Raw genomic sequence first — 6969 nt, 5'->3', positions numbered from 1 at the left:
ATCTATCAGAGGGTTATTGCAACACTACACTCTCTTTGGTTCCGCACATTACTACCAGAGAGACGGGAGGGGGGAGGGTAACGCTAGAGGTACAAGGCGCTGCTGGTAACAATGCACCTCTTCTTTAAGGGAAAGGAGGGAATATGAGATGAAGGAAGGAAAGAAGTTAGGAGGAAAGAAGGTGGAAGGGTGCGAGGAATAAGGGAAAGTAAGAAGAGAATATGAGATGAAGGAAGGTAAGAGAGAAGTTAGGAGAAAGGTGGGAGGGTGGAGGGAATGAGAAGGGGGAAGGAAAAGAGGCACGGAGGAAATGTGTGTAAGGGGAAAGTAAAAGTGGAAAGTGAAGAATGATAGGTGTTCAATTGCCAGCACTGCATCAAAATGACTTATGGCTGCCACACACACACACACACACACACACACACACACACACACACACACACACACACACACACACACACACACACACACACACACACACACACACACACGTACATTCAAACGAACACACAAAAGAAAGAATGCGGAGTGGCTTTTCTAATATTTGATTCTTTCAACATAGATACTGACAAACAAAACACACACACACACACACACACACACACACACACACACACACACACACACACACACACACCTGAACCTTTTTAATATACTTACAGGTAAACTACATTAAAACAAGCACCTTTTCACCTTTGCTTTCTCGAGTACTTGTGTGTGAGTGTGTGTGTGTGTGTGTGTGTGTGTGTGTGTGTGTGTGTGTGTGTGTGTGTGTGTGTGTGCTTAAGAGACAGGATCTAAATGTAGTATATAATACGAACAGAGATGGATAAATAGAAATTACATTAAAATTATTCTCCATCATTATTCTCTTCCTCTTGTTCTTCCCCTTCTTCCTCCTCCTCCTACTTGTTCTCCTCTCTTCATTTCCACAATTATCCTCATCATCAACAATTCACTCCCTACTTTCAACACTACATCACGTACTTCTCTCTCTCTCTCTCTCTCTCTCTCTCTCTCTCTCTCTCTCTCTCTCTCTCTCTCTCTCTCTCTCTCTCTCTCTCTCTCTCTCTCTCTCTCTCTCTCTTCCCCCCAGCGTGCAAATTCGGAATTTATGCGTATCACTTCATAATCTCTCTCTCTCTCTCTCTCTCTCTCTCTCTCTCTCTCTCTCTCTCTCTCTCTCTCTCTCTCTCTCTCTCTCTCTTGTATTCAGGCTGTACTGCCGGAGAGAGAGAGAGAGAGAGAGAGAGAGAGAGAGAAAGAGAGAATTCCTCTCACATATAGTAATTTCTTGTATTCATGCTTTCAACACTGCAATCCTGCGTCCCTATGTCTCTCCTTAACCCCTGCTACAATCCATCTTCCTCCTTTTCCTCCTCTTCCTCCTCTCATTCGTTCTCCCTTAACCTCTTCACCCCTCTCTCTCTCTCTCTCTCTCTCTCTCTCTCTCTCTCTCTCTCTCTCTCTCTCTCTCTCCCTTTATGTACCCTTTAGGGAAAGAAGGAAAGGAACTGCTGGATGTTCGTGTGTGTGTGTGTGTGTGTGTGTGTGTGTGTGTGTGTGTGTTATGGCGTGGTGTGCTTCCATATTATTTTTTTCCTTGCCAGATTTCAAAAGTGCTTTCTGTGGATCTACATGGAACTGTTATCTTTACTCTGTTTCTCTGTTTCTCTGATTCTCTGTTTCTCTCTCTCTCTCTCTCTCTCTCTCTCTCTCTCTCTCTCTCTCTCTCTCTCTCTCTCTCTCTCTCTCTCTCTCTCTCTGGAGCATCAGGTGGTTCAAGTACTGAGGGGATCAAGAAACGGATGACTGTTCCTGCGCCCACCTTCCCCTTGCTTTACCTGTACTAGCGGCCCTCTTCCTTCACCTGTCGACCCCCACCAGGTGACACACGAGCCAGGGGAGCTGCACGTGCTGCCGAACCCTCACCTTTAACTATTTAATACCGGACGATATGTTTCACCTGTTCTGTTGGTCGCTTTTCCCGTCCGTATTCTGAAACTTATAAAAGGAAACTATAGCTACAACGATCTCATTCAAAAATTTGTGTCTTTGTTATCTATTATGGTATGGTTCGTCGTTCTGTTCTATGCAATTGTAATATTTCCACGTCTATATAAGCTAATATGTGCCCCGACCTCATTTATTTATTTATCTCCTCGTCTGTCTCTATATTTCAACACTTATTACTGTGGTAGGCATTATTGGGTTCTATATCTTTATTTTATGCATTTATATTATTCAGTTCTCTAATATTTACTGAAGATCTAGCTGAATATATGTTAATTTCTACCTCAGTGCTTCATATTTTCTAAACTTTGGCTACAGGATATAGATTTGTTGCTGTTTTTTGTCTTTTCTATCTTTTCTGTCTATTCGGGAAGTCTTGGCGTGTTTTGCTGGGAGGAAATAGATGGCTAAGAAATCCGTGGTAAGAATGTGTGTGATGAGGATAAACTTGGCTTCAATCTCTATAGTCTGTAGAAGGAATGCCAGATGCGATCGTCTTCTTCGCCTCATCCTCCAGTGCTTCTTCTTCTTCTTCTTCTTCTTCTTCTTCTTCTTCTTCTTCTTCTTCTTCTTCTTCTTCTTCTTCTTCTTCTTCTTCTGCTTCTTCCTCTTGCTTTTCTTCACTGTTTCCTCTTTCATACTTTTATCTTTATTTTGTTGTTTTTTCTTGATTTGATGTTATTTCTTCTTCTTTTGTTTTCTTCTTCCCCAGAAATAAACGGTTTAAGCTTGAAAAATGCAGGTTTAGGAGAGAAATTGGAAGAAACTGGTTTTCAAGCAGAGTGGTTGATAAGTGGAACAGACTCACTGGTCATGTTGTTAGTGCCGAATCAATAGGGAGCTTTGAAAGAGATTAGATGAATTTTTGGATGAGGACAATAGATGGAAATAGGTAACTTTTCTCATACAGGGACTGTCACGTGTAGGCCTGGCAGCCTTTTGGAGATTCCCTCTTTTCTTATGTTCTTCTTCTTCTTCTTCTTCTTCTTCTTCTTCTTCTTCCTTTTCTCTTTTCTTAATTCTTTTTTCAAATTATGCTTATCTTTTGATTTAATATAATCTCTTCTTTTCTTTTTTCCTTTCCTCCTGCTTTTTTTCCTCCTACTCTTCCTCCTTCTTCTCCTCCTCCTCCTCCTCCTCCTCCTTCTCCTCCTCCAACGACCACACCACGTTGAACACACCGCTTCTCGTCCGATCAGCGAAGTTAAGCAACGTTGGATCCGGTTAGTACTTGGATGGGTGACCGCCTGGGAACACCGTATGTTGTTGGCATTCCATTATTTTTGGCGATTACATTCAATGTCAAAACAAGTAAGATGCTCACAAATGTAAGTAAAGAAAAAGTACCTGACTTTCATCGAGCTAATTTTGGAAAACTCAGAAAAATTCTGTTTGAAAGCGATTGGAGCCAACTATCGAGTGCAAATTGCATAAATGAAGCGTGGAAAATATTTACATTTAAACTAGATCGAGCTGTAAAATCCTCTATTCCACTACGAAAGAGGCGCTCAATCGCCAGCTATAAACCTAAATGGTGGAATTCAGAAATAAAAAAAACTATGCTAAAAAACGCGTCTACCACAAATACAAAACAACGCACAATGAAAGAGACAAGACTGAGCATGACCAATTGCGACGCAATGCTAAAAACTTATTAGGGAAAGTAAGAAAAATTATGAGCTCCATATCGCCAATCGTAGCAAGACAAATCCTAAAGAGTTTTTCAGTTATATCAGAACTAAAAAAGCAATAGCTTCATCAATAGGGCCGCTAGCTCTAGACAATGGCGAACACACGGACGACGAAATTGAAATGGCTATTAAATTAAACAATTACTTTGCGTCAGTCTTCACTGAAGAAAATTATTCAGAAAATCAGCCAACTGCACCAAATCACAGCAATAATGTCTGTTTAAATACGTGCGATATCCAAGAAAATGAAATTTTGAGCGCAATAAATAAAGTTAAAACAAATAAAACTCCTGGTCCCGATAAAATTTCTCCACGAATACTAAAAGAGGCAAAGAACGAACTTGTTAAACCATTGTCTATCCTCTTTAATAAATCACTAAGCACTCGTAAAGTTCCTGATGACTGGAAACTCGCAAACGTAACTCCAATCTTTAAAAAAGGTGACAAGTCTCAAACTAGAAATTATCGACCAATTAGCCTCACTTCAGTGGTAGGTAAATTAATGGAGACAGTTTTGAGGATAAAGTTGTTGCATTCTTAGAAAGTAACAACATAATAAACGAATCACAACATGGATTTAGAAACAAGCGGTCATGTTTAACAAAACTTGACTTTTTCCATGATATATATAATTTGTACGACAACACCAGAGCGGTCGATATCATATATCTTGACTTCCAAAAGGCTTTTGACAAAGTGCCACATAAACGTCTTATCAACAAAGTAAAAGCGCATGGTATAACTGGTGACATTGCAGCGTGGATCGAGGATTGGTTGTCTGATCGTAAACAGCGAGTTGTGATCAATGGTAAATCTTCAGACTGGATTAACGTAAGCAGTGGCGTTCCTCAAGGATCAGTTCTGGGACCTATTCTTTTTATTATATATATTAACGACATTGATGAAAGAATAAATTGTAAGCTCTCAAAATTCGCAGATGACACAAAATTGCAAACAGAGTAGACTCAGAAAGCCAAAGACAACTTTTGCAAAAGATTTAGATACTCTCATCGAATGGTCAAACAAGTGGCAAATGAAATTCAATATAGATAAATGCCACGTTTTACACATAGGAAATCAAAATCCTCAGGCGACATACAAGATGAATAATACCCCAATGACGAGTGTGGACAAAGAAAAAGATCTTGGTGTCATTGTTTCAGCAGACCTCAAGCCTAGCAAACACTGTACTGAAGTCGTCAAAACTGCGAATAAATTAGTTGGTTTCATTGGACGATCTTTCACTTTCAAGTCTGAGAAAATAATATTAACATTATATAACTCACTCGTCCGTCCACATCTCGAATACAATGTTCAGTTTTGGTCACCGTATTACAAAAAAGATATCGAAAAATTAGAAAAATACAACGCAGATTAACAAAAATGATCCCAAGGTTGCGGAACAAATCCTACGAGGAACGCCTAAAGGAATTAAATTTATTTTCTCTTGAGAAACGGAGAGTAAGAGGCGACCTTATCATGCTTTTCAAAATTTTTAATGGGTTTGCAAATATGAATATTCAAAAATACGTATCAGTCGACCAGTCAAATGTCACCAGAAGCAATGGTTTTAAAATTGTTGGTAAGCGCTTTGTAACAAATGAAGCCAAACACTTTTTCTTTAATCGCATAGTTAATATATGGAATGGTCTGCCATCAAATGTTGTCAACTCAGGTACTATCGAAACGTTCAAAGTTCGCCTCGATAAATACTTTGAATCTAATCCCCGGTTGTCGCTATTCATTTCCGAATAACTTGCGCTTTTTCTTTTATCTCCCGGGCCTCTGATCGTGGTTTAAATTGCCCGTTAGTTTGAATTACTCTCACCCTCCATACATGACACAGATAGCCCGGAGTGAACGGTCACTACTTTTACTCTCGATCTGTGAAGGGCTGTGGATAGTCAAGAGCCCTGACAGTAGGTGACCATCATCGGGATTTAAGGTACCAGGGTCACCGCTGCAGGGGTAACCATACAGTGTGCGGCGCCCTTTAAAGGGAAGTGCACTTTTACAGTGGTTGTACGGAGCTGGGGCCTGATTGACTGCTGCCTCTCTTGAAAGCGCCAGGCAAGGCTGCCGCACCACCTTTTTGACTCCACACTGTGTTTACATACATACTACACTACACTGCATACACGCACAGATAGCCCAGAGTGAACGGTCACTACTACTACTCTCGACCTGTGACGGGCTGTGTTTGGAGAGGGCCTTGTCAACCATTGATCATCATCGGGAACTAAGTACCAGGGATCAATGTTGCAAGGGGTTATCAGCGTACGGCGTCCCTACAGGAAAGTATGCTATCTCAGTGGATTGAACGGAGCTGGGGCCTGATTGACTGCTGCCTCCTAGAAAGCGCCAGGCAAGGCTGCCGCACCACCCATTCGACATACACACTGTGCATCCACGTACACAATGCACACACAACATGACATTTACCAAGCGTTAACACTTTCCTCCACAAACACAAGTAGTCAGACGTAGATTACACATTTCCTTTTCACTCTCTACTAAAATTCCATGTGATTTTTTAATATCACATGGTTTCGCCTTTTTTCCTGCCAGCCTCGGCTGGAGGGAGGGGTGGGTGGGGAGGAGCCTTCTGCTTTGCTGTCCTGTCTCTACCACTGGTAGTTAGTAGATAGTCTCCACAAACAGCCTAGTAAGGACCTAAGGATTTGTTGATGTTTGTCTTCCTTTGTATATTCCTTTGTATTCCTCCTTCTCCTCCTCCTCCTCCTCCTCCTCCTCCTCCTCCTCCTTCTATTACTACTACTACTACTTATCCTCCTCCAGCTCATCCTCCCTAGCTCTTTTCTTACATATTGCTTTGTGTGTGTGTGTGTGTGTGTGTGTGTGTGTGTGTGTGTGTGTGTGTGTGTGTGTGTGTGTGTTTGTATGTGAGTGTGTGTGTGTTTCTTACTGTACGCGCGCAATGTTTATCCAAGTTCTCCTTTACTGGTTCTATTGTAGTCTTCCGTTTTCTTTCCGGAGTCTTCCCTGATTATCCCAGCTGGTCTCAATGACTTTTGCACACCGGAGTCAAAAGAGTATGCATGTGTAACTTCCCGGCCGGAGAGTTCCGGCAGTACGAAATAACATGCACGCCAGACCTCGCCAACTCGCAACATTTTCCTTAATCCCAAGACGAGTTAAAAACAGAAGAGTGAATAATCAGAAAGGCAGAAATTGAAGCTATGAATACGAGAAAAAAAAAAACAGATGAAAAAAGAAATTAGTATCTGTCGAAAGTTCGTTTAAT

The 6969-nt window shown here is 41.2% G+C and overlaps 1 non-coding gene across 1 annotated transcript; it reads left to right on the top strand.

The window, feature by feature from the left end:
• The first annotated feature begins 3166 nt into the window (after window positions 1-3166).
• LOC123510373 lies at window positions 3167-3285 on the top strand. The gene has a single exon (XR_006676478.1). It is a non-coding gene; the product is annotated as a 5S ribosomal RNA (ribosomal RNA).
• The last annotated feature ends 3684 nt before the right edge of the window (window positions 3286-6969 follow it).

The sequence above is a fragment of the Portunus trituberculatus genome, chromosome 28, assembly GCF_017591435.1.
Source record: "Portunus trituberculatus isolate SZX2019 chromosome 28, ASM1759143v1, whole genome shotgun sequence".
NCBI lineage: Eukaryota > Metazoa > Arthropoda > Malacostraca > Decapoda > Portunidae > Portunus > Portunus trituberculatus.
Note: the sequence above shows the minus strand (reverse complement) of the source record. Positions and strands in the feature narration are given on the sequence as shown.